Source organism: Leopardus geoffroyi, chromosome D4 (assembly GCF_018350155.1).
Source record: "Leopardus geoffroyi isolate Oge1 chromosome D4, O.geoffroyi_Oge1_pat1.0, whole genome shotgun sequence".
NCBI lineage: Eukaryota > Metazoa > Chordata > Mammalia > Carnivora > Felidae > Leopardus > Leopardus geoffroyi.
Window position 1 is genome coordinate 14,290,947 of NC_059342.1, and position 27,364 is coordinate 14,318,310.

The 27,364-nt window shown below is 38.7% G+C and overlaps 1 protein-coding gene and 1 long non-coding RNA gene across 4 annotated transcripts in view; one reads left to right on the plus strand and one right to left on the minus strand.

Moving 5' to 3' along the window:
- The window catches only part of ABHD17B (abhydrolase domain containing 17B, depalmitoylase), a 53,767-nt gene that overhangs the window by 8,742 nt on the left and 17,661 nt on the right, over window positions 1–27,364 (minus strand). The window lies entirely within an intron of this gene.
- LOC123593393 lies at window positions 30–27,346 on the plus strand. Its single transcript, XR_006710299.1, has 4 exons — window positions 30–41; window positions 7,174–7,180; window positions 25,627–25,634; window positions 27,243–27,346. It is a non-coding gene; the product is annotated as an uncharacterized LOC123593393 (long non-coding RNA).

The following is a 27,364-nucleotide window of genomic DNA, read 5'->3' on the forward strand; positions in this document are numbered from 1 at the left end:
AAGGTTAAAACAGAGACACCAGTAAATTCTACTGGTGTTCAGTGTCTACTATTATTTCAAGAATCCTCTGCCCAAACACATTTTTTGGCATCTTTCTAGAAATAATTTAAATCCTGTGGTGAGGCAAATTTTCCTGACCAGGAGACACTCAAACAGTATAGGATGTTTCAAATAGTAGTTATTATATATTATAATATTTAACCAAAACTGAAAATATGAAGAGTAACATTTGTTACTTCTCCACCGATAACAACATAGGAGGTGTGATATATCATTAGAGTAGCACACAATTTCTGGGTTAACTTAGTGAAAATTCTCAGAATCTCAGGGAGAAGCTAGATATTTAACATGATAGAGTGAAGATATAACAATATTGCATATATTATTCCTTTTTAGTGCTTACAATTTGTCAGGCATGGTGCTACATATTCTATGTGTTTTAATTCTCAAAACAACTCTGCATGTTGATCTAAGAAACCTATACAAGATTCATGCAGCCCGGATTTGACACCAGACTCAACCACTGTCTTTCATCCCTGGGCTACACTGCCTCAGAGGCTCAGAAAACTATTTGTCTCAGAAGCCTATCGTTTTAGTCATGGTGCCAGTGGCGCAAATCATGTATAAGACTTTGAAATATGTCTATATGTAATTACTGCCCAAATTTAAAAGGCTACAATATAAAGTCCATTATGGAAAAAAGGTAAAATCTGCTAAAATTTTCTCCTCTTCTATGGTTAGATTGGAAGGAGTATAAGATTTGAAGTCAGAGAGAGCTGGGGTGGAATCCCAACTCTACCACTTACTAGCTGTTTGCCCTTGGGTAAATTATTTATTTTACAACCTTCACTGTCTTCATAAGTAGACGAAGCTAATACCCTCACTGAACAGAGTGATTGTGAAGAACAAATACAATGCTTATAGTTTTTTTAGTACGGATATAGGTGGCACACTTAAGGATGGTCCACTTTCTCCTGTCTTTTTAAAATATTAATATTTTTAAAGTTTCTAGTTGATATTAAGCCAGGAACAAAACTAGAGTAATTAATACTTGTTTCCCTGCCAGCATTTCTATCTTGTCCTTTCTCAAATTCCTATCCTTTTTAGCAACAGGTGACCATTGCTTAGTTCCAGGAAGAAGGCATTCAAAACACCTTCCAGAGATTTGGTGACACGTAATTTTTTACAAAAAAAAATCTAATATAAGGACAGAAAAAAATGTCTACCATACCATTATGCCAAATGTAATTACATAAGAGAAGAAATTACCTCAAGAGACTGACTGAAGTAGTGAGACTATTCAGAAAGAAAGAAATGACCTTTATATCCACTACTCAATCAAAATTCAAAATCTAGTTTATATGCTCAATACGAATATACTGATTTCCCAAAATCTAATCCATATGCTCATATACATGTGTTAATTTCCCAGTGTAAACTAATTAGGTAGAGAGAATAAGAAACAGTACAGATAGAGAAACGACTAAAAGAGGAGCAAGAGAAGGGCAGAAGAGTGTCCGTTGGATATTAGAAAACACTTTTACTTGCTATTCTACCTTTATTTCCTTTTCAACCTTCAAAACAAATAAAGCCTGAAGGGAAAATAGTCTGATAGAACAGAAATGACAATGAGGTATCATCTTTAGTGGTGGCTCTAATTGGCTCCCTGAAATATTGTACTCAGAAGCATTTTGAGGGCATGCCCAAGGCTTGGTAGGCAAAGAACGTGTAATAAACTAGTTATGTCTACTATAGAATTTGGCTATGAATTAACCTGGTCATGAGGATACAGGACCTGGTGAAGAGGATGGCAAGAAAGAAAGCTCAAAGGGTCAGTTCAAGAGGAGACAACCTAGGGAAAAAAACAAAAAGATGAGGTTGGGGGCACCTTGGAGTCGGTGAGGTGTCCAACCTCAGCTCAGGTCATGATCTCACAGTTCAAGCCTGCTTCAGATTCTGTGTCTCCCTCTCTGTCTTCCCCTCCCCTGCTCATGCTCTGTCTCTGTCTCAAAAATAAATAAAAACATTAAAAAAAAATTTTTTTTAATTTCTATCAAGAATAAAATGTTTTTCCTCAGTAATTTGTTTAGTTCTGATTATATTAAGGTTATTTGTTTTATTTATACATTTTTTTAAGGAAGTCTATGTTGCTCTCTCAGTCCTGTTATTAGAAAAGTGGTAATTTGCAAGTTATTTGGTGGATACCAGTTATCTGGTTTAGGGCAGTGGAGGAAGGAACAGTTTCTGCCACCACCATTAAGAAGGTCAGGTTGTCCTTTCATTAGACTAGACCCTGGCACTGCACCTTTTCTCCTGCTTCTCTCCTTTGGTGTTCATCCCCAGATTTATTTCAAAATTACTTTTTCTTAACTTATTTTCAAGAGAGAGAGTGAGAGCACAAGCGTGGAGGGGCAGAGAGAGGAGAGAGAGAATCCCAAGTAGGCTCTGGTCTGCCAGCACAGAGCCCCACACGGTGCTCAAACTCACAAACTGTGATCATGACCTGAGCCGAAATCAAGAGTCACGGACGCGGGGCGCCTGGGTGGCGCAGTCGGTTAAGCGTCCCGACTTCAGCCAGGTCACGATCTCACGGTCTGTGAGTTCGAACCCCGCGTCAGGCTCTGGGCTGATGGCTCGGAGCCTGGAGCCTGTTTCCTATTCTGTGTCTCCCTCTCTCTCTCCCCCTCCCCCGTTCATGCTCTGTCTCTCTCTGTCCCAAAAATAAATAAACGTTGAAAAAAAAAATTAAAGAGTCATGGACGCTTAACCAACTGAGACACCCAGGTGCCCCTCTTGATAGGAATTTTAAAAATCATTGGAATATCTTGCTAAATTTAGGTAATTTTAAGTCCAGTGTGTTTTATGTAAAAATCACCTGAGTAAAAAATGTATCATTTGCCAGTTATTTCTTGGCAACAAAATCTTGAGGAGACAAAGCAGTGAATAATGATAAACATCTGAGAGTACACAACAGCCATAAAAGACAAACAACAAATTAAGTAATTCAGAGCAGAACTTTTAGACCAGACACAACAAAGATTTAAAATAGGGTACCTGGCTGGCTCAGTCAATGGAGCATGCAACTCTTGATCTTACAGTTTTAAGTTCAAGTCCCACGTTGGGTACAGAGACTACTTAAAAATATTTTGAAAATTTAAAATAAATTAAAATAAACCTGTTAAAAAAAAAAAAAAAAAAAAAAAAAAAAAAGAATACTTGGGGCACCTGGGCAGCTCAGTCGGTTATGCGTCTGTGTCTCTTGATTTCAGCTCAGGTCATGATCTCACAGTCCTGAGACTGAGCCCTGCATTGGGCTCCAAGTTGGGTGTGTAGCCTGCTTAAGATTCTCTCTCTCCCTCTCCCTCTGCCCCTCCTCCTGGCATGTGCTCTTTCTCTCTCTCAAAAAGAGAGAGAGAGAGAGAGAGAGAGAGAGACAGTACTTAAAGATGAAATGCAAAAGTGTCCTAAAGAAAAATCCAACTGGAATCCCGGATATAAAGAAATCAGTATCTAAAATAAAGAACCTGATGGATTGGATACAAGAATCAGTAACTTACGAACATGTTAGTGAGATGGACAATCCAATCGAGGAATTCCCAAATGGAATTTTTTAAGATGAAAGGGATGAAGAGACAGAAAATATGAAAGAAACTTTAAGAAGGACAAAAGTAGAAATACCAGTATCAATACTTTGGGGGTACCAGAGGGAAGAAAAAGAGGAGAAAACAAAGATAAGAATCTAAGAATTTCTCAGAATTAAAGAAAAAATCCAGACTGAAATAGCTCAGAGTGCCAAACAGGTATTTAAGGACATTTTCATAGACAAATTATAGTAAATATTAAGATTGCCAGAAACAAAAATATGAAAGCTTCCAGAAAAGAACAGATTGCCTACAAAGGAACAAGAATCAGATGAACATCTGACTTTGCAAAACTGACACTAGAAACCAGAAGACACTGGAGAGATAGTTTTAAAGAAAGAAAGAATAAAAACGCACAAAACTTTGAACCTAGAATTTTACATAGAGATAAAATACCACTTTAATAAAACAATAAAATAAATTTAGCTATAAGCATACTAAAACTCAGAAGGCTTACCAAACTGAGACCCTCTTTGAGAAACTCCAGCAAGAACAAAATAAATCCAAGGGAATTCTATGAAGTATCTCAGATATGATAAAGAACAGTTAATATAATGTGTGTGTGTGTGTCTGTGTTTAAAGCAAGCAATGGAGGAAAAAAAGCAGCAAAGTATACCCCTAAACAATCCAGAGTCATAACTTTGGGGAATACCAATATAGAGAGAATTGGAGAGAGTTAGGGATTTAAAAGTGAAAAATGTGCTGAGGTACTTGTCACTTGACTTGTTCAGAATGGTATAAATGTTAATAAACTTCAGACATGGAAGAACATACCTATGACTATTAAGAAGTCAGATATACCACCATAAAATTACAGGTTGTAGGATACATCTGAAGTAGTTATAGTTATTCATTACAAATGTCCAGCTTTGAATATTTGTCTGTGTGTTAAACTCAAGGAGTGTAAACACAAAGAAATAAGAATTAAAGGACAGATATCAACAAAATAGAGAATAAAAAACAATAGATATTAACAGAACCAAAAGCTGACTCTTAGAAAAACCTTCCACTATCAATAGCAACTCGCATTAACTGAGCAGTTATATCAGGCACTATTCTAAACAGTTTTATTAACTCATTTAACCCTTTCACGACCTTCTGACGTAGAGACTATCAATTCACCCATTTTCCATTTCAGGAAACCAAGGCACAGAGTAGTTAGGTAACCTACCAAAGGTCACAGCTAGAAAGTGACAGAATTGATATGTGGCAGAATGATTCTGGAGCCTGAACTCATAACCACTGCTTTGTAAAAAGAGTACCCACACAAGACTCATGAAGAGAAAGAGATAAGCAAAAAACTCACATACTAAATGAAAAGACATACATAATTTCTAAATTAAAAAATACTGTGTCAATAAACACAGTAAGTTTGATGAAATGCATTAAATTCTTGAGTAACATAAAAGAAAAAAAAACCCAATTAAAAAATGAACAAAAGATCTGACTAGACATTTCTCCAAAGAGATACAAATGGGTAACATGAAAAGATGCTCAACATCATTAGTCATTAGGGAAATGCAAATGAAAGCCATGATACCACGTCATATCCACTAGGATGGCTATAATACAGACAAGACCAAAGTTGACAAGGATATGGAGAAATTAGAACCTTTATACACTGTTAGTGGGAAGCAATTAATTTGGAAAACAGTTTGGCAATTCCTTAAAAAGTTTAAACACAGAGTTAACATTTGACCAAGCAATACCAATCCTAGGTCAATAACCAAATACCCAAGAGAAGTAAAAAACCTATGCTGACACAAAAACTTGTACATGAATGTTCACAGTGGTGTAGTTTGTAACAGTCGGAGGTAGAAACCACCCCAAACATCCATCAACTGATGAAAGGCTAAACAAAATGTGGTATATCCACATAATGGGATATTATTCAGTCATAAAAAGGAACAAAGTATTGACGCATGCTATACAGTGGATACATCTTGAAAAAATTATACCAAGTGAAAGCCAGTCACAAAAGATCATTTATTATATGAGTCCATTTATATGAAGTATCTAGAACAGGCAATCAAAAGAGACAGAAAGAGAGCAGTGGCTGTCTAGGGCTAGGGAGGATGGGAGGGTTGGGAAGCAACGGCCAAAGAGTATAAAGTTTCTTTGGAGGTAATAAAAATGCTCTAAAATTTATTTGGGTAATACTTGCAGAAACTTATTAATATATTAAAAACCACTGATGTGCATATTTTAAATGAGTAGATTGTATAGTATGTGAATTATATCTTAATAAAGCTATTTACTGGAGTACCTGGCTGCTTTAGTTGGGAGAGCATGTGACTCGAGTTTGGGGTTGTTAAGTCTGAGCCCCATTATGGGTGTAAAGATTACTTAAAAATAAATCTTCAGGAGTGGCTGGGTGGCTCAGTTAAGTGTCCAACTTCAGCTCAGGCCATGATCTCATAGCTTGTATATTTGAGCCCTGAGCCCCATGTTGGGCTCTGTGGTGATAGCTCAGAGCCTGGGGTCTGCTTCAGATTCTGTGTCTCCCTCTCTCTCTGCTCCTCCCCCACTTATCTTCTCTCTCTTCCTCCCTCTCTCTCTCTCACTCACAAAAATAAATAAAAAACTTAAAAAAAATATGTTAAAAAAAAAAAAGAAAAGAAAGCTGTTTACCATCCCATCTAAGTCAATGGGAAGCTAAGGTAATTTTGCCAAGAGCTCAAGTATGTATGTATTTGTGGGGGTAGCTGGGAATTTTCCCTCCCAGGTATTGAGACAGTCAACACAAAGCCAGCCAAAGTCATAAGGATAAACTAGTGCTGACACAAACAGACCTAGTAGTAATAGAATACAGAGCTTATAAAGAGACCAAAATCCACAAGAGATAAAATATTGGTCGATTTATCTTCATTCAAATAGAGATTTTTATTCAGTGAAAAATGCTTCGGGAATAATGATTTCTTCATCCAAAACTGACAGAATTGATATCTTAAGTACAAGGAACTGCTACAAAAACAAACAAACAAAAACTCAGGAGAAAAAATGAGCAGAAGATACTAACAGGCAACTTATAGAGGGTTAAAAGGCTATCAAATATATGAAGGACTCTCACCAACCATCAGAGAAATGCAAGAAATATCATTTCAAAAGTGTAAGAAAAATAAAAAGTAGAAAATTGAGTAATATGAAGTACTGGTGAGAATAGGGGAAAGTAGGAACCTTTTTGTGAACTTTTTGATAAGCCATTCTGTTAACCAATGACCCAGAATTCTACTCTTAGGTAAGTACTCCAAAGAAACACTTGCAGAGGTCCTTGAGGTAGTATGTACGGGGTGCCTGCTCACTGCAGCATTATTTGTATCAGGGTACAGGAAGGAACATAGATCCCATCATCAGGAAAATGAATACATAAATGTGTCGGATGCAGACAATGGAATATTATGCAGTTTGAAGTAGTGACTTTGATGGTTACAGCTTAAAAATATAGTACTGGGTGAAGAAGTAAGGAATAAACTGAGATCTATAGTACCATTAATGTAAATTAAACACATGCATTAAATGTTATATATCTAAGGACATGTGTATTTGAGTGGATGCTTGTGGAGGGGGAATGGGTAAAGAGGTTGAAGGCAAAGAAGAAAAAAAGTTAATAAAACAAGAGTAGGTTTTATGCTCACAGATCAATGATGATAACGTGCCATGAACTAGACTACAAGTTCCAGAGGCAAGAATCCCATCTGGTTGCTTATCACTGGACCTTTAGTGCCAAGGCAGGACACCTGACACATAAAAGGGTTTCTAATATTTTCTGGATGAATGAGTTAGTAAATTAATAAGATTAACTCAATTCTCTGCACCTAAGAAACTCCCACAAAAGGAAAAAAACGTTTACTAAACCATATGTTAAAAAAGAAAGCAAATGTTTTGTGATAATTAGGTTTTTTTGTATAGGTGCAAAATAGAACCAGTGTAATAAAAACCTAGGAACCTGAGCTAGGGTGGGGAGTGCAGGAGGGAACAGCACAGCTAGTTAACCAAATCAGTCACCGCACTATGAAGCACAGAATAGGGCACTCTTCTGGGGAGGAGGCAGTCTGGCCCCTCTCAAAATAAAAGGTCAACCGAATGTTAAACAGATGGTCCATTGTGAAAATTAAGGTTTTCCTTTTGGCAGGAGACGTAAAGTTATTTCACTTATAGCCAGAGGAATTTCCTAAAATTGTATGAATTAATAATTTCAGAACCTGCTTCTCCTGATAAGTTTTTCCTGCTCGATGACAAAGGATAAAAGATGAACATCTGAGTCCCTTCTCAGCAAAACAGGAAGACTAATGTTAAAAAATGTCTTTAAATAGAATGACCTACTATATCTCCTTCCTCTCTTTTCACAGAAGAAATTATTGAAGTGACTCCTGTCAATTCCTGATGTAATAACAGTTGACTGAAAAAAATTTCACTTTGATTGATCTCCTTTTTTAAAACATTTTTTTAACATTTATCCATTTTTTTTTTTAATTTTTTTTTCGTTTATTTATTTTTGGGACAGAGAGAGACAGAGCATGAACAGGGGAGGGGCAGAGAGAGAGGGAGACACAGAATCGGAAACAGGCTCCAGGCTCTGAGCCATCAGCCCAGAGCCTGACGCGGGGCTCGAACTCACAGACCGCGAGATCATGACCTGGCTGAAGTCGGACGCTTAACCGACTGCGCCACCCAGGCGCCCCAACATTTATCCATTTTTGAGAGTGAGAGAGACAGAGCATGAGTGGGGGAGGGGCAGAGAGCGAGGGAGACATAGATTCCAGCAGGAGCAGGTTCCAGGCTCCAACTGCCAACACAGGGCCCCTTGAGGGCTCGAACTCAGGGATTGTGAGATCATGACCTGAGCTGAAGTTGGACGCTTAACCGACTGAGCCACTCAGGCACCCCTGGTCTCCTTTGTAACAGTTTCTTGGTAACACACATCAATTCACATTACTACCATCTACAAACTACAAATGATTCTTGTTTTTGACAGAGAGAGAGAGAGAGAGAGAGAGAGCGAGCGAGCTAGTGAGCATGAGCGGGGGAGGGGCAGAGAGAGAGAGAGAGAGAAAGAGAGAGAGAGAGAGAGACAGAGACAGAGACAGACACAGAATCGGAAGAAGGCCCCAGGCCCCCGAGCTGTCAACACAGAGCCCCACTCAGGGCTGGAACTCACAGACTGCGAGACCACGACCTGAGCCGAAGTCGGATGCTCAACTGACTGAGCCACCCAGGCACCCCCAACTGATTCTTTTTGGGTTTGAGATGTTGTGATGAACTGAACTAGTACTTAAGTGTTTTTAGAGAAAACATTTTTATTTATTTATTTATTTTAAGGTTTATTTTTGAGAGAGCGCAAGCAAGGGAGGGGTAGAAGCGGGCTTCTGTACTGACCACACAGAGCCAGCCCCATGTGGGGCTCAAACTCAGGACCTGTGAAATCATGACCTGAGCTGAAGTTGGAAGTTTAACCCAGGCGCCCCGAGAAGACACTTTTGATTTTTTTTTTTTTTTTTTTGGAGAGAGAGAGCGAGCATGAGCAGGGGAGGGGCAGAAAGAGGGAGACCTAGAATCTGAAGCAGGCTCCAGGCTCTGAGCTGTCAGCACAGAATGCAACGTTGGGCTCCAAACCCATGAACAAACCATGAGATCATGACCTGAGCTGAAGTCGGGCAGTGAACCGAAGGAGCCACCCAGGCACACACAAGAAAACTTTTAAAACATTTTAAAACCTTTAAAAACATTTAAAAATGCTTATATTTCTTCTTCATTTTAAGAGATATTTTGACAACTATGCTCTAAATAGGATATATGCTGATTTAAAGTCTCATCCAATTTAGAGTGTAGGTAGGTATATAATAAGCCACTTAAACAGCAGCACTTCTTAGAGCTTATAATTTTTTAAATAAATCCGTGAGCATTCAAAAGTAAAAAATATTTGAAAATGAGAAGTCTGCACAAAATGTAAAGACTGGTCCATTTGCCACCATAAAAACAAAAAACAAAAAACAAAAAACAACCACCAATCCATTTTCGATGCTTATCCTTGGGTACAGAAATTAAAGCCTGATGTTTTCTTAGATACACTGAAAGAAAAAAACAAAATAATGAGATTTATAGCAGACCCTGACTAACACGAGAAATTGACACATGAAGTGGATGCTTAATTATTAACAGCAAGAGGCAGCAAAGATCAGAATGGATTAAAGTCAGAAGTGATGAAAGAAAAGATATTTAACTATGAAAAAGCTGAGGGAAAAATCAGATTTTAGGTCAATTCTGTTCAATGGGGCCATGACTCCAATATATCCCAACAGACTGATCCAAAGGAAATCACAATGATACCACGCAAAGGTGGTTAATTATGTAACAGTCAGTAGCCTTATGGGTGTTATCACTACCAAAGTAAGGAAAATGAAACTGAACTTCAACTTCAAGGATACCAAGCGAGTAATCTGTAGCAGCATTTACAAAAAGTACAGCAAGTGAAACTACGAATGTTATAATGTATACATTACAGACTTTAGTGCATACAAAGATGTGGAATATTCATTCACCTTTATTTTTTTGAAGTTTTAAAAAACTTATTTATATTTTGGGGGGGGGGGGGGAGAGAGGATCTGAAGCAGGCTCTGCTCGGACAGAAGACAGCTCAACGCGGGGCCTGAACTCACAAACCATGAGATCATGACTTGAGCCAAAGGCAGACGCTTAACCAAGTGAGCCACGCAGGTGCCCCATATTCGTTTACCTTTAAATGAGTCTGGCAAGGGGCGCCTGGGTGGCTCAGTAGGTTAAGCGTCCGACTTCAGCTCAGGTCATGATCTCGCGGTCCATGAGTTTGAGCCCCGCGTCAGGCTCTGGGCTGATGGCTCAGAGCCTGGAGCCTGCTTCCGATTCTGTGTCTCCCTCTCTCTCTGCCCCTCCCCCGTTCATGCTCTGTCTCAAAAATAAACGTTTAAAAAAATAAATAAATAAATGAGTATGGCAACATGCTCCTTTTTCAGTCAAGACAGCATCCAAAATACTTATGATGATCAAAATAAGTGTAATTTAGAAACTAGGTGTTTAGGATATTTCTTTAAACACATTTTCTATCTTATTTGTATAAGTCTTATGTGGAAGTACAGCTTGTAAAACATTTTTGGGGGTGTAGGTTGCATTTCCTTCTTTTTTTGGACCATTTTATATAGCATTCAGCAGCAAAGGCACTCCCCTGTCTGAGATCACAGGACTCGATGAGGTGACTTTGGTAGGAAAACTCAACTCTGACTAAAGACAACTTACAAGGGCTGTACTAACATGGGAATAGAAACTTGAAACCTTAAGGAAAAAAATTTTTTGAAGTACTATATTTACTTCAAATTGAAAGGAGAAATTTTAGTAAAATGATTTTCTTTTAAAAGGAATCATGTCAGTTACTTTTTAAGGTAGAATTATACTTTTTATTTATTTAATTTAATTTTTTTTAAATGTACATCCAAATTAGCATACAGTACAACAATGATTTCAGGACAGTTATCCTTTTTAAATACTAGTAAGATTCTAGAAATACTTGGAGAACAACTGGGTCAATGAGTCACTTGAAAACACCCTAGGAAATGTAATTTTAGTGGTAAATGGAATAGATGCCTTAATTAACTGTGAGTTTAGAAAAGCTTATAGGAGAAACTTACCAGGTCATGACAAAATAAGATTCCTTTCCCACTGGTGAGAAGAGTTGGGGTTAGACACACAAAAAAAGTTGAGGTGAAGGTGACAACAATCTACCAGAGTTACCAAAAGTCTCAATCCTAGCATTTCATTATGAACCTATTTTTTTTTTTTTTTTTTTTTAGTTAAAAAACAAAACAAAACAGGCAGTAAGGATTGGAAGATCAGAAGTGAGGAAGTTGGAGAGCCTATAAACTATTCCAAACAAATTTATCTGGACCAGAAGTCCTAACGTAAGTCAATGTGACCACTTCTATACTTATGTTCTCCCTCAGTTTCTTAATATTTACTGTAATATAGGAGCCACTAACTATATACAGCTATTTAAATTAAATATTCAGTCCCCCAGTCATACTAGCCACATATGACTAGTGCCTACCAAAATGCATAGTGAAGAATGAACATTTCCAACACTGCAAGAAAGCCCTACTGGGCACTGCTGAACTAGAATCTTTCAAATTCAGGCAATCAAGAATGAGAGTTTACATGCTTCCTATCCATACTAGCTTGAAATGCTGGAGCACTTTCCTTCCTGGCCTGTCCATCAAAGTATATATGGGCAATTTTTGTAGATCCTATTGAATACTGCAAATGTCACACAACAAAATGAGATTACCTACATAATACTGTTTTAGAAGAATGTATTTTGGGAAAAATATTACAACATCTAACCCAATTCTTTTTTAAGTTTTTAAATTCCAGTTAACATACAGTGTAATAGGGGTTTTCAAGTGTACAATATAGTGAATCAACATCTCCATACAACACCCAGTGCTAATCACAGCAAATGCACTCCTTAATCCCCATCACCTATTTCACCCCTCCCCCCACCCACCTGCCCTCTGGTAACCATCAGTTTGTTCTCTGGTAGTCTTTTCTTCGTTTGCCCCTCTCTTTTTTTCCCCCTTTGCTCATTTGTTTTGCTTCTTAACTTCTACATATGAGTGAAATTATGTATTGGGTCCTTCTCTAACTTATTTTGCTTAGTATTATACTCTAGCTCCATCCATGTAAATGACAAGATTTCATTATTTTTCATGGCTGAGTAATTGTGTCTGTGTATGTGTACACGTACACATACATACACATACATACACACACACACACATACACACACACACACCTTTATCCATTCATCAGTAGATGGGCACTTGGGCTATTTCCATAATTTGGCTACTATAGATAATGCTGCTATACACATCAGGGTACATGGATCCCTTTGAATTAGTATTTTTGTATTCTCTGCATCAAACCCAATTTTAACGTAAAGGCCATTTTATTAAAAATGAGCAATGAGGGGCGCCTGGGTGGATTCAGTTGGTTAAGTGTCCGATTCTTGATTTCAGTCCTAGTCATGATCTCATGGTTTGTGGGATCAAGCCCCACCCACATCATGGTCCACCCTGACAGAGTCTTGCTTGGGATTCTCTCTCTCTCTTCTCTCTACCCCTACCCCTGCTTGCACACACTCTCTCAAAATAAACGTTTGGGAAAAAAATGTGTTAGAAAAAAAGATCAATACAAATCAATTAAGACATTTATACATTTCAATGCATGTTTTTGATGTATCAAAGGGATTCACATTCTTGAAAGGTTCTCCATGGGCTGGAACTGCCAGCAAACCATAAGAAACTATAAAAACATTTGTGATTAGGGGCGCCTGGGTGGCTCAGTCGGTTAAGCGGCCGACTTCAGCTCAGGTCATGATCTCGTGGTCCGTGAGTTTGAGCCTCGCGTCGGGCTCTGTGCTGACAGTTCAGAGCCTGGAGCCTGTTTCAGATTCTGTGTCTCCCTCTCTCTGACCCTCCCCCGTTCATGCTCTGTCTCTGTCTCAAAAATAAATAAACGTTAAAAAAAAAATTAAAAAAAAAAAAAAACCATTTGTGATTATATGCCAAGTAAATTTTTTTTAATGTTTATTTCTGGATGTAGTCCATCCAATATTCTAAACACTTACAATCCTGATGATGCACTTAAGTAAAGCCCTAACAAGCAAATCAAGCCTTCCTAATAATTAAGTAGAAAGATAGTTTGTTGACTTTTATATATGTCATTATCACAGATTCCTATAAAGCTTTTGGTGACTGGAAAATGAATTATAGCTTAGCTTTCAAAGTCACACCTGTACATGTTGCTGAGCATAAACTAAAACATGAACAGGCACATGTTTTCCCCCCTTAATCATCAGTTTTTGGCACCATTCCTGAAAGACTTTCCAAAACATGATTATCCTCAAAGTTCATAGAAAAGCTTCATAATACATTGGTACTATATACCAATACATATTCCACAAATACGTATTATTCCACAAATACATATTATTCTCTTCATTTTTTAAAGAGTTTATTTATTCTGAGAGTGAGAGAGCGAGAGCGAGCACGTATACACGAGTAGAACAAGGGCTGAGAGAATCCCAAGCAGCCTCCACAATGTCAGCACGGAGACTGATGCAGGGCTAGACCTCACCAACTGTGAGATAATGACCTGAGCTGAAATCAAGAGTCAGATGCTTAACTGACTAAGCCACAGGCGCCCCTCTCTCCTCCATTTATAAGCAGTAAGATCTTTTTCTGGGAAACTTCTCAGGTGAACACTTACTCAATGTGTTCCACAGTATATAATACCCATCTATAGTAGGATAAAATCTAAATGACTACTTCATTTAGTAATCAAAATTAACGACTACTTCATTGCTGACTATAAATGATAAACACAATCTTTTCACAAAGAAGATTCATATTACTGGTATCTCAACTGAATTCCTAAGAGTTAAAAAAAAAAAAAATTCAAACCACACAGCAGGTTAAAAAATAAAAAAAATAAGGCTCACTGCCAGGCTAAAATAGGGACTGGTTAAAAGTCAATTGAAAAATTCAGTTTCCTAGATATCCTCCTCAACTACGAAGACCAGAAGTTACACTGGAGGAACTATTAGACTAATCTGAAGGAAAGATCCAGAAATATGGGAGGTTCCATGGATCATTGGGAGAATGGGAAGCATGAGTGTTGTCACGGTGATGGAGAGCTAGATCCTCTTCTGTAAGCGGATGTCAATATGTGAGAAATAGTGATATAATACCATTATCTAAAGATACAGAGGTAAACATACAAAGAATCCTTCAAAAATAAGTACATGCCCTGGGAAAGGATATATCAAAGAGATAGAATGGAGGCCTGGGCTTGCCAATTTTCATAACAAACAAATCATTCGGCTTCTTAACCATGTGCTTATATGAATTCAATAAAAAAAATAACTTAAGACAAGAAATCTCCTAATTCCAGTTCAAACCCAAACTGGGTTCAAATCAAATCCAGAAATTATGACTTTGGGTCATTTGTTTTTAGTTTTGGTGTTTCCTACTGTACTCATTTAACCTTTATTATGATGTATCCTCATTCTAAAAGATTCAGAAAATTTACCCTATTTTCTTTCATCTCTGCTTATTCTGTATATTTATAGTTTTCATTGGTTATTTTAATAACTTTAATTATTATAAATAATTATATTTATATAATTGAACCTTTACTTCTTGTTCCATCAAATTTAGGAAGTTTCCACTGGCTCCTCATGTACTCACATACCTAAGTTTTATCTCATTTGCAGGTTGTTTTACAACTATTATGTTTTCCTATGTTTTTTCTTTAGGTTGATTTTTTTTTTTTTAATTTTTTTTTTTCAACGTTTATTTATTTTTGGGACAGAGAGAGACAGAGCATGAACGGGGGAGGGGCAGAGAGAGAAGGAGACACAGAATCAGAAACAGGCTCCAGGCTCTGAGCCATCAGCCCAGAGCCCAACGCGGGGCTCAAACTCGAACTCACGGACCGCGAGATCGTGACCTGGCTGAAGTCGGACGCTTAACCGACTGCGCCACCCAGGCGCCCCTCTTTAGGTTGATTTTTAAAAATTGAGTAACAACTATTTATAATATTATTCACTGCCATCAAAGCAGTGCGATAAAACCCAGAGAATGAATAGTTATTTTAGATCACTTAATTCCAAGTGTTGAGGTGTTTACACTCAGGTAATTGCTCAAAAATAAGGCACATGTCAGTTTGCTTCATATTTGGACTTTCTGAAGAGACTAATTTTACCCCACAAGCTTTTTAGCATATTTAACACATTCTAACTTCTTACTCTTGGAATCTGTGCCAACAGAATCCATGTTGTTTTTGAAGACATTCTCAGACCCCAGTGAGTTCTGTTTTAACCTGAAACAATTATGATCTGGGCCAGTACATTGCACAGTTGTTGGTCTACCCAGAATTTCATTTTTCATTACGTATTTGTGTTGTTTCTTAATCTCACATTTTAACCTTTTGGTGAGATTCTTTGGTTTTGTTGTAATATATTTCCAAGCCTTTTGCCCTGCCTTCTTCCCAAGGACCTGGGGAAGAAAACCAGATTTTTACACACATACTTTCAAAAAGCTCTTATTTTGGTTTCATACCTAGGAGAAACTAGGTAGGCATGCTTCACAATTATAGATTGTTTTTAAAACTTGCCCTCAAAATTTAAATTACTGGCTCACATCTTCTAGCATCCTATGGTGATGTGTAACACCAATCTAATTTTTGTTTTTTGAAGGGATGCCCATCTCTATCTCACAAAAAATTGACAAGATTCTCCTTTATCTTTCTTTAGCTCTGAAAGATTGTTTTTAAAACTTGCCCTCAAAATTTAAATTGCTGGCTCACATCTTCTAGCATCCTATGGTGATGTGTAACACCAATCTAATTTTTGTTTTTTGAAGTGATGCCCATCTCTATCTCACAAAAAATTGACAAGAGTCTCCTTTATCTTTCTTTAGCTCTGAAATCAACGTGTGTGTTATTTTTCATCCATTCTATTTGCATTTAGCAGGTCCTTTTGATCAAAAACCCCAGGACTTGATTTAGCAAAGACTTTTCCTTCTATTATTTTTAAAAAAATTATTTCCTCTACTGTCTCTGTTCCATTAGGAATTCCAATTTATTTTATTTTTTTTCAACGTTTATTTATTTTTGGGACAGAGAGAGACAGAGCATGAACGGGGGAGGGGCAGAGAGAGAGGGAGACACAGAATCGGAAACAGGCTCCAGGCTCTGAGCCGTCAGCCCAGAGCCCGACGCGGGGCTCGAACTCACGGACCGCGAGATTGTGACCTGGCTGAAGTCGGACGCTTAACCGACTGCGCCACCCAGGCGCCCCAGGAATTCCAATTTAAAACTCCTAGGATCATCTATTATACCTACTTTTCTTTCCTTTTCCCATCTCTTTCAGCTCTGTGCTCTAGGGAATTTCTTGTAAGTTCATCTTACAGATCATTACTTTAATATTCTAGAGTGTAGAATCAATTCTAACATTAGGATTCTGTTTTAGTTTTATGGGTGCAATATCATCCTCTCAAATCTGTCTTAGAATATTAATGTAGACAGATTTTTGTTGTTCTGTCCATCTGTGTTTTTTGGATAATGTTTGTTGCCCTGTTCACCTTGGATTTTCATGCTGTGGGATTGGTTCTTCAATGTTCATTCTAATAAAATAAGGAAGATTACTGGGGATATACTACTTTATGTGAGAATAGGACTCAAGTCTCAAATCTCTCTCTCACATACACCTTGTACACACACACACACACACACACACACACCCACCCACCATCCATCTATCTCTGCCTATGGCACAAACAAGTGTCTTCTGTTTATCATGCTTAATGGGAATAGAAGATACTTTACAAATACTCAAGGACACAAAATAGTTTAGCTCAAACTATTTGATTTAGTAATGCAATTAGGGCTTCTAACAGGTACAGGGTGGGCCAGAAACCACTAAGCTAACAATTAAGAGACCTGGCTTTGGCTTTCAGTTCTAATTTTACTACTAAAAAGTTGGGAGTTTAGGAAAGTCAAGCTCTTTATATACAATTTTCTTTTTCTATAAAATGAGAAGTTTGGACTAGATATTAAGGATTCTTCCTTATGCAACTTTATGACTAAGATGCTTTTAAATTCTCACTTCTGATTCATTCAATATTCTGTAGCATGTAAAAGAATAAAGAAATTTATAATTTGACAAACTTCAGATATACTCAAAGCTTCCCCCCAACAACTAAAAACAAAGCACCTCAAGGACATTAATTTGTATTAGGCAAGTTATAGTTAATGACTTACAATTTGGGAGAGGGGGAGGTAATAAAGGTAGAGGAGGAATGTTGCAGGTGTTTGTGAGGGGGTGAGAGAGATTTCTGAATCTTATAACTATTTTCCAAAAGTAGTGATTTCTTTACCTCCTGGCCACTGTGGGGAAACAATGCTTAGTTTTAAAAATTGTGGTGAAATATACATAACATTTATCATTTTAAGCATTTTTAAGTGTACAATTCTGTGGCATTAGTACATTTACATTATGTTGCACTCATCACCATCAGCTGGATCATATGATATTTGTCATATAAAATATCCTATTTGTCCTTTTGAGACTGGCTTATTCCACTTAGAATAATATCTTTACGTTTATCACATTGTAGCATGTGTTAGAATCTCCTTCCCTTTAAAAGGTGAGTAATATCCCACTTTATGTATATACCACATTTTCCTTATTTATTAATCTGTTGGACACTTGTTGGCTGAGAGCAATGCTATTATGAACATGGGTGAATAAACATCTGTTACAGTCTCTGATTTCATTTCTTTTGGTAGGGAATAGTGTTTCGAAAAGCATAAAAATATTTTTAGTTTTACTCTAATGTAGATTTATTGTTTGAATTCTTACTTTCCATCAATCAAAAACAAAGAGATGTCACATCCAGCAACTTGTACAGTTAAATAAAACTGGCTAATATTTCAAAGTAAATTTTAAAGTTGGAGTTAAATATACTTAAAAATTTAACATATGATACATGAAAATTATGTGAGCTCTCAAGTATTCAAAAAAAGAAAAAAAAGTTCCTGGGGCTCCTGGCTGGCTCAGTCGGGAGTGAATGCAACTCTTGATCTTGGGATTTTGAGTTCAAGCTGCATGTTGGGGGTGGAGTTTACTTAACAACAACAACAATAACAACAATACTTAAGGTCCTAAAATAAAACTTTATGTATTTCAATTTAAAAAATTTTTCTTTAATATTTATTTTTATCTCTGGGAGACAGAGTGCAAATGGGAGGGGCAGAGAGAGAGGGAGACACAGAATCTGAAGTAGGCTCCAGGCTCTGAGGTGTCAGCACAGAGCCGGACATGGAGTTTAAACCAATGAAGCACGGGATCATGGCCTGGACCTAATTGGGACACCTAACCAACTGACCCACCCAGTTTAAATTTATATTTAAACATTTACCCTGCAAATTCTCTAAGTTTAAAAAGTTTTTAACATTTTATATCTACAGTACACTGAATTATCACTAAAAATTTAAATTCCACTCCATACATCTTTTTATTTAAAAAAAAATTTTTTTTTAATGTTTATTTATTTTTGAGAGAGAGAGAGACAGACAGAATGCGAGTGGGTTGGGGCAAAGAGAGAGGGAGGCACAGAATCTGAAGGTGGCTCCAGGCTCCGAGCTGTCAGCACAGAGTCCAACGCGGGGCTCAAACTCAGGAGCCGTGAGATCATGACCTGAGCTGAAGTCAGACGCTCAACCGACTGAGCCACCTTTCAGAAAAGTATCTTCTGAAAGTATGGAAATGTATGGCGCATCTGGGTGGCCAGTCGGTTGAGCGTCCGACTTTGACTCAGGTCATGATCTCGCGGCTCGTGAGTTTGAGCCTTGCGTCCGGCTCTGTGCTGACAGCTCACAAAGCCTGAAGCCGGCTACCGATTCTGTGTCTCCCTCTCTCTCTCTGCCCCTCCCCTGCTTCCACTCTGTCTCTGTCTCTCAAAAATGAATAAATGCTAAAAAAATTTTTTTGAAGTACGGAAATGTATGTGAAGGGCCCAGGAAGTCCGGTTTCAAGGAACTAGACTTCCTGGGCTTAAAAATGTTTCTTTTTTGTATAATTAGCCAACTGACTACTTTGTAAATTACCAACGTTTTGAACCTTATTACATACATATTTCATTTCATATACTTAACATTCAAGTATATCTACTTCTCGCAATGGCTGTCACACAGAAGTCACTCAAGAGCCCATGTTAGCTGAGCTTAAGGTCATAAAACAAGACAAATCAAATAGTATTATCACTAACTTTCACACTGAAGAATCTAAATTTGCAGGTTTGAAATTGTGGTAGGTTATGAAAGCCAAGCTACTGTTCATTTATAAAAATACAATTATATGTAGCTAGATCCTATAAAACCTTCCTAAGTATTAACCTTATTTAATCCTCAGAACAACCTATAAGACAGATGCCATTATCCTCCCCCTGGCCCAATTTAGAGAAGAAGAAACAGAGAAGTTTAAATCTTCTAAGATCACATTGCTAGTAAATAGTAAAACCAGTATTCATATTCAGCAGTTTGGGTCCAGGGGACATGCTCTTTAATCACAGAGTTAAATTAGTGTGTAAGAATGAAACGTTTTGCTATGGTGTGAACATGGAGAGAGAATAATAAATCCAGCAGCAGAAGAAAAATAAGGATGAAAGACCTTCCCATTTCATATCCAAAAACCCCAACAAATATTAAGTTAAAAAAAAATCCAGGGGCACCTGGGTGGCTCAGTTGGTTAAGTGCCCGATTTGGGCTCAGGTCTTGATCTCAGGGTTCGTTAAGTCTGAGCCCCGCGCGTTGGGCTCTGTGCTGACACCTCAGAGCCTGGAATGTGCTTCAGATTTTGTCTCAAAAATAAACATTTAAAAAAAACTAAGACTGGATGAAGAAAATAAGTGGTTCAGAATGTGAGAGAATGTATCTGGGGAAAGAGGAAGTGGTTTTGGTTACCAGACGGCAAAAAATAAGTAAAATCTGAACTGGTATCTATATATTCACAGCTTTGCTTGTTCTTTCCTGAAGATTGAGGTCGCTCTTTTAAAAAGGCAAATTTTGGAGTGTTTTGGGGCTGGCTTAATCAGAAGAGCATGTGGCTCTTAAACCACGGATTGAGTTCCAATTCTACGTTGGGTGTAGAGATTACTTAAATAAAACTAAAAACTAACTAAATAAATAAAATAAAAAGGGCAAATTTTACTTATTATGTGAAAATATTATTATTTCAGTGAGCTTCAAATGTGTAAGGATTTCACAAGTCTTTGGATATATCCTTCAATATTATTAAATGGACCACCAAACTGTTCTCAAAGGTGGCATCAGTTTGTAGTAACATCTGTACTACCAACCCATGGGGATTTGTCATTTGGATTAACTTTGATACGTTAATGAATGTAAGTGATACTCTGTTAACATGTCAACGAATGGTACTGCATCTAGAAATTAATTTGGGAAGAACTGAAATCTTTCAGTGTACAATTTATATTCTTGAACAAGATATCCCCATTTACATCTTTTTAAAAATTCTATTTGCAACTACGTGGATGGAACTAGAGGGTATTATGCTAAGCGAAATTAGTCAGTTGGAAAAAGACAAATATCATATGACTTCACTCATGATTCTAAGACACAGAAAAGATGAACACAAAGCAAGGGAAGCAAAAATAGTATAAAAACAGGGAGGGGGACAAAACATAAGAGACTCTTAAATATGGAGAACAAACAGGGGGTTACTGGAGGGGTTGTGTGTGTGTGGGGGGGGGGGGTGGGGCTAAATGGGTAAGGGGCATTGAGGAATCTACCCCTGAAATCATTGTTGCACTACATGCTAACTTGGATGTAAATTAAAAAAAAAAAAAAAAATTCTACTTTCTTATCTTTGTTGATGTATAGAAATGCAATGTTTTTGTGCACTGACAGTACACATGTGAGTTTTTGTAAATTCTTATTCTCTAATTGTTTTTTCTTCTTTTATGGCACTTTACTACCAGAATTCCAGCACACTTTCTTAATGTTGAAACACTGATGGTATTCTTTTTCTAAGGATAACTTTTCCTACAGAATTTTTATGGATGTCCTTTAGAGATTAAGGAAGTTTCCTTCTTTCCTAGTTTTTCAGAGCTTTAACAGGATAAATTCCAAAGAGCCAACTTGACATTCGTGGAATAATCCTAATTTGGTGATAATGTAAATCTTTTTTTTTTTAAAAAATTTTTTTTCAACGTTTATTTATTTTTGGGACAGAGAGAGAGCATGAACGGGGGAGGGTCAGCGAGAGAGAGGGAGACACAGAATCGGAAACAGGCTCCAGGCTCTGAGCCATCATGAGCCATCAGCCCAGAGCCTGACGCGGGGCTCGAACTCACGGACCGTGAGATCGTGACCTGGCTGAAGCCGGACGCTTAACCGACTGCGCCACCCAGGCGCCCCAATGTAAATCTTTTTAATGTATTACCAGACTCACTTTGCTAATAGTTTACATAGAATTTTTTCATTTATACTTAATGATTGAGAATGGCCTTTCATGGTCTATTTTCATACACTCGTCATGTTTTTGTAGATTATATGTTAACCTCATATAATTTAGTTGGGGAGTGTTCTCTCTGTGCTAAAGAAAAATTAGTTGTATTTTCTTATAGTCAATAATTAGATTTACTAACATGTTTTTTGTTTTAAAGTTTTTTGATCTGTTGTCTCTTACTATCTTTTCCCTCTATTTTTAACTCTTTTTAAAAATACTTATGGTCAACTATACTTCAACTGAAAAAAAATCAAATTGTGTACTTTTTAATATGTGCAGCTTATGGTCAATTACACCTTAATAAAGTATTTAAAAAACAAACACTTCTGTAGTAGCTGTCTACCCCAATGAAGTCAGAGAAATGGATGATACCTCGCAAAACAATGCTGCCTACCGCACAGAAACTGCTAATATAATGAGTCTATTGAACAATGTCTGATAGTTAGACTTTTAGAATTAATAGATTCACCATTCAGTGTCAATTACTTGAGGACAGATGAAGAGGTCTGTCCTTGCAATGATGTATAATGGGAATACTACCTATCTCACAGGGTTGCTTTGAGAATTAAGTAAAATAAGCAAGACCTAACACAAATCTGAAATTCAAACTGAGAGGTTTTCTGTTCCAAGAAACACTAAGAGCTGAGATCCAATCAGTCACTGGTACCAGAATTCTATCTCCAAGCCTTAAATGTGCTGTTGAATGATTTGTTTCTATGAAAGCTTGGCAACCTCCCTGGGCTATGCGTTAGCATGGAAATAGAGACGGAATTGGTATTGGTGATACATAAACCAGCTTGGAATGTGAGCCACTTTGGAGCCCTTGAATAATTCCTTTCCCACTAAGGTACTTGTGGCCATTGTTGTTGTATTACATTTTGTAATACATTTTGTATTACATGTTTGTAATATATGTTGTATTACATTTTACTTTTTTTTTTTAATGTTTATTTTTGAAAGGAAGAGACACACACACAGTGTGAATGGGGGAGGCAGAGAGAGGGAGACACAGAATCCGAAGCAGGTTCCAGGCTCTGAGCTGTCAGCACAGACAGCTATCAGCACAGCCCCCTGATGTGGGGCTCAAACCCACAAACCATGAGATCATGACCTGAGGGAAGTCAGATGCTTAACCGACTGAGCCACCCAGGCGCCCCTATATTTTACTTTCTTTTTGAGCCCTCTTTCTCTAGTCTGATATTTCTGAGTTTTATTCTGTTACCTTCTATCTGAAGTTTGAGTTTCTGTCCAGTTTCCTTATGCCTGAATTCTCCCTTCAATTAAAAAAAAATTTTTTTTTCAACGTTTATTTATTTTTGGGACAGAGAGAGACAGAGCATGAACGGGGGAGGGGCAGAGAGAGAGGGAGACACAGAATCGGAAACAGGCTCCAGGCTCCGAGCCATCAGCCCAGAGCCTGACACCGAGCTCGAACTCACGGACCGCGAGATCGTGACCTGGCTGAAGTCGGATGCTTAACCGACTGCGCCACCCAGGCGCCCCATCCCTTCAATTTTTAAGACTTGGTTATGTGCTTTATTTCACTTTCAAATCACTCTTAGCTCCATGCTTACAAGCACATAAATCATCCACCCAACCCCTACACTAAATCCAAGCTTCTACTTGGGTAGAGGGGGCTAAAGATAATAATGTGCAGAAGGCACTCACTGTAAAGGGAGGCAAACTGGCTGCCCAGTGTACCTCGTGAGAGGGCAGACTAATCCCCAGTCTGAGAGCCATTGGGTCCACTGGGGACCCTGGGTGGCTTGTAACTGAAAAAGATCTGAAGGCAACGTATATGATAACTGAGTTTACTGGCAGGGAGCCTGATGACAATTCTGCTTGTGCTTCAGGGTGACAGACCATTTTAACAAAGGTAGGCCACCTAAAACGTCTCAGTTCTAAACAGGAAAAAAACCTAGGGTGGCTGGATCCAAATCCATCCCTCTTTTTTTATGTTTCATTTCAGAATTTTCATCTCCCTGAGAAGAGCGTCTCTTGGAATTATTAGGAGGCATGGATATGGTAGACTCCTGAGCAATGGAAAGCTTGGTAGACCTTGTACTAACCCAATGGACACATTCACAGTGAGACCAGAAGTCATCCCTATCCAATGAAGTACCATTATCAAGGGAAGGTAGGTGGATAAATGCACAAGGATGTTACACAGGAACTTTGACCCAGACGTCTGACAGGGGCTTTGAGGAGCAGCATGTGTTTATGTTGCTCCTTTACTCTCTGTCAGTTGTGGGGCCAAGTACAAATCACCAAGCCCATGATTACACATTGCTTAGAAGTCCTATCCTCTGTCTCCCCCACCATGTCAACAACAATTTGAGTTTCAGTGGTTGCCATCAGGAAGGTGTTCTTAGATATGGAAGCCAAGATACTATAACCCTTCAAGGACTGACTAGACCTAATTACATGCCTAAGGCCTATGTCCTGGTCAAATGGGCATATTGTCTCTCAGGGCTGAATTAACTATTTTTTGCATCTTACTCAAGATTCTCCTGCTTTTTGCAGAAGAGCAGTGTGGAAAATTTCAGCTCTGCCAACTTTAAGTGACATTTCAGGAACCGTTCTCACTGCTGCTTGTTCTGCCCTCTTAGACCAGCTTTGACTGAACTAGGGGTGCATTAAGAAGGCTATAAGCCAGGGGCACCTGGGTGGCACAGTTGGTTAAGTGACCAGCTCTTGGTTTTGGCTCAGATCATGATCTCATGGTTCATGACTTCGAGCCCCGTGTTGGGCTCTGCACTGACGAGGCAGAGCTTGCTCGGGATTCTCTGTCTCTCTCTCAAAGTAAATAAATACAACTTAAAAACAAAAAAGAAGGCTATAAGCCAATGTTGATCTGTAAAGTAGGAAAGTGCTACCTTACCTTTCTTTGAAAAGTCTGGGTAATCTGAAGAATGTATCAAGCCTTTACCCTCTACCATGCCATCTAGTCAATATTCTAATGCTTAATAAATTGTTTCTTATTAACATCCTCTACCCCAAATGGCAATTCAGTGATATACTGATCTCAGACTTGACGTTGGACAAACCCTTATGTGGATGGTTCTGAGCTAGGTACTCTTTATAATCAATCCCATGCAAAATTGAAATCAGTAGGTTATCAGCTTGGGGTCAAACCTGAAAATCACCTGAGCTAGCACCACTATTAAGAATATCCGGGGATGCCTCAGTTGCTCAGTCAGCTAAGTGTCCAACTATTGATTTTGGCTCAGGTCATGAGTTCAAGCCCCACTTCAGGCTCTGTGATGACAGAGCAGAGCCTGCTTGGGATTCTCTATCTCTCCCACTCTCTGTCCCTCCCCCACTAGCTCTCTCTCTCAAAATAAATAAACATTAAAAAAAAAAAAAAAAAAAAGAGGGCCTCCTGTGTGGCTCTGTTGATTAATTAACCATCGGACTTTGGCTTAGGTCATCATCTCACAGTTTTTGAGTTTGAGCCCCACGTCAGGCTCTGTGCTGACAGCTCAGAGCCTGGAGTCTGCTTCAGATTCTGTGTCTCCCTCTCTCTGACCCTCCCCTGCTCATGCTCTGTCTGTCTCTCTCTCAAAAATAAACATTAAAAAAAGAAAAAGAACATCTGTGGTTCTAGAACTGCCAAAACTGTATGCAAAGTTTGTAGAAGCAGCATCCAAAACATTTAATAACAGAGTGCCCTGAAAACAATCTTCTCAAAAGTCTGGAAGTTCTTCAGTTAAGATTTCTGTTACATATTCATTTTATCCTCAAGTCTTACCATGCACCCAATCTAGAATGACTATGGCATCTTACTTTTTATAGAGGTATCTGAAAAGCTATAAAAACTCATCCCTTTTGCATGTATGTGACAGAGATCTTCAAAGTTGCACGGAGGCTTTTCCGTCACAAAAGAAACCAACCTGGATGTTAACCTACCTATACCTTGATTCTGTAAATACTCATTCTGTCCCAAACTTTACTTCTCATATGATTAATAGTCTCAGTTCTAGGCAGGAATTTCTACTTTGTACTCTTGACTTCAATTTCTTTTTTCTCTTTTGGCACTGCACACAAACTAAATTACAATTCTGGTAGCAGACTTCTTATTCTTGGTCTGGGGATATGCCTTCACCTGGCCATTAAGGAATACCCCTAGTTCCTTCACCTTCCCAGTGGAGGTTCCAGAGGACGTGGTCAAGATATTATACTTCTAAAAAAATACCTTGAGCCCTTACTGGAGGTAGATTTACAGATAACTGGGGAGGGGAGAGGATTAGAATTCTGGTCTGTGAATATAACCAGATGCCAGAGTTTTAGAGTAAGGCTGCCAGCTTTTCACAGAAGATCTGTAAAAAGGTACTAAAATTATCACGCTAATATCAACTGAACAAACAGGGATATACACATTTCTCTTCTCCTAAAAGACATACACAAACTCCTTCAAGAGGACAAAGGACTATCACTTTCTCCCCACCTTTTATTTAAATGTTTATGTGTTTGTTTGTTTGTTTATTTATTGAGAGAGTGTGAGCCGGGAAGGGGCAGAGAGAGAGGGAGACAGAATCTGAAGCAGGCTCCAGGCTCTGAGCTGTCAGCAGAGCCCAACATAAGGCTTGGGCTATAACTCGTGAACACTGAGGTCATAACATGAGCAGAAGTCAGAGGCTTTAATGGACTGAGCCACCCAGACACCCCATCCCCACCTTTTAAAAGGCAAATGTGCTTCCCTGAGAAAAGAGAAAACACCAAATGGTGGAAGACACCAGTGCTGTGGAAGGGTCCTGTGATGGGAGGCCAGAGCAGTAGCTTCTGGTGGCTTTTACAGCAGCATCCAGGGGTCAGGGTCGTGGTGGGAGTCGAAGCCGCCAAGACCACAGAGCTTACAGAGTCAAGGCCGAGGAAAAGGAGTGGATCCCCATGACCAAGCTGTGCCGCCTGGTCAAAGACATGAAGATCACTTCCTGAAGGAGATCTATCTCTTCTCCCTGCCCACCAAGGAATATGAGATTACTGACTTTTTCCTGGGGGCATCCCTCAAGGATAAGGTTTTGAAGACTATGTTGGCACAAAAGCAGACTCCCAGTGGACCAGGTTCTAGGTATTTGTTGTCATCGGAGAGGACAATGGACATGTCCATTGTGGACTTAACTGGGTGTTAAGTGCTCCAGGGAGGTAGCCACTGCTATCCGTGAGGCCGTGAGGCCATAATCTCCGCCAAGCTTTCCAGTGACCTGTGTGGCAAGGTGACTCGGGGAACAAGATCATCAGGCCCCACACTGTCCCATGCAGGGTGAGCAGCTGCTGTCGCTCTGTGCTGGTCGGTCTCATCCTCAGCCCCAGGGGCACTGGCACTGTCTCAGTCCCTGAGCCCAAGAAGATACGGACGATGACAGTACTGACGACTGCTACACGCCAGCCAGGGTCTGCCCTGCCACCCGGGCAACTTCACCAAGGCCACTTTTGATTCCCAAGACCTACACCTGTCTCCCCTCCCTGACCTCTGGAAAGAGAATGTTCATCAAGTCTCCCTATCAGGAATTCACTGACCATCTTGTAAAGACACACACCAGAGTCTCTGTGCAGAGGACACAGGCTCCAGTTGTGTTTACCACATAGTCTTAAACAAAAAAGA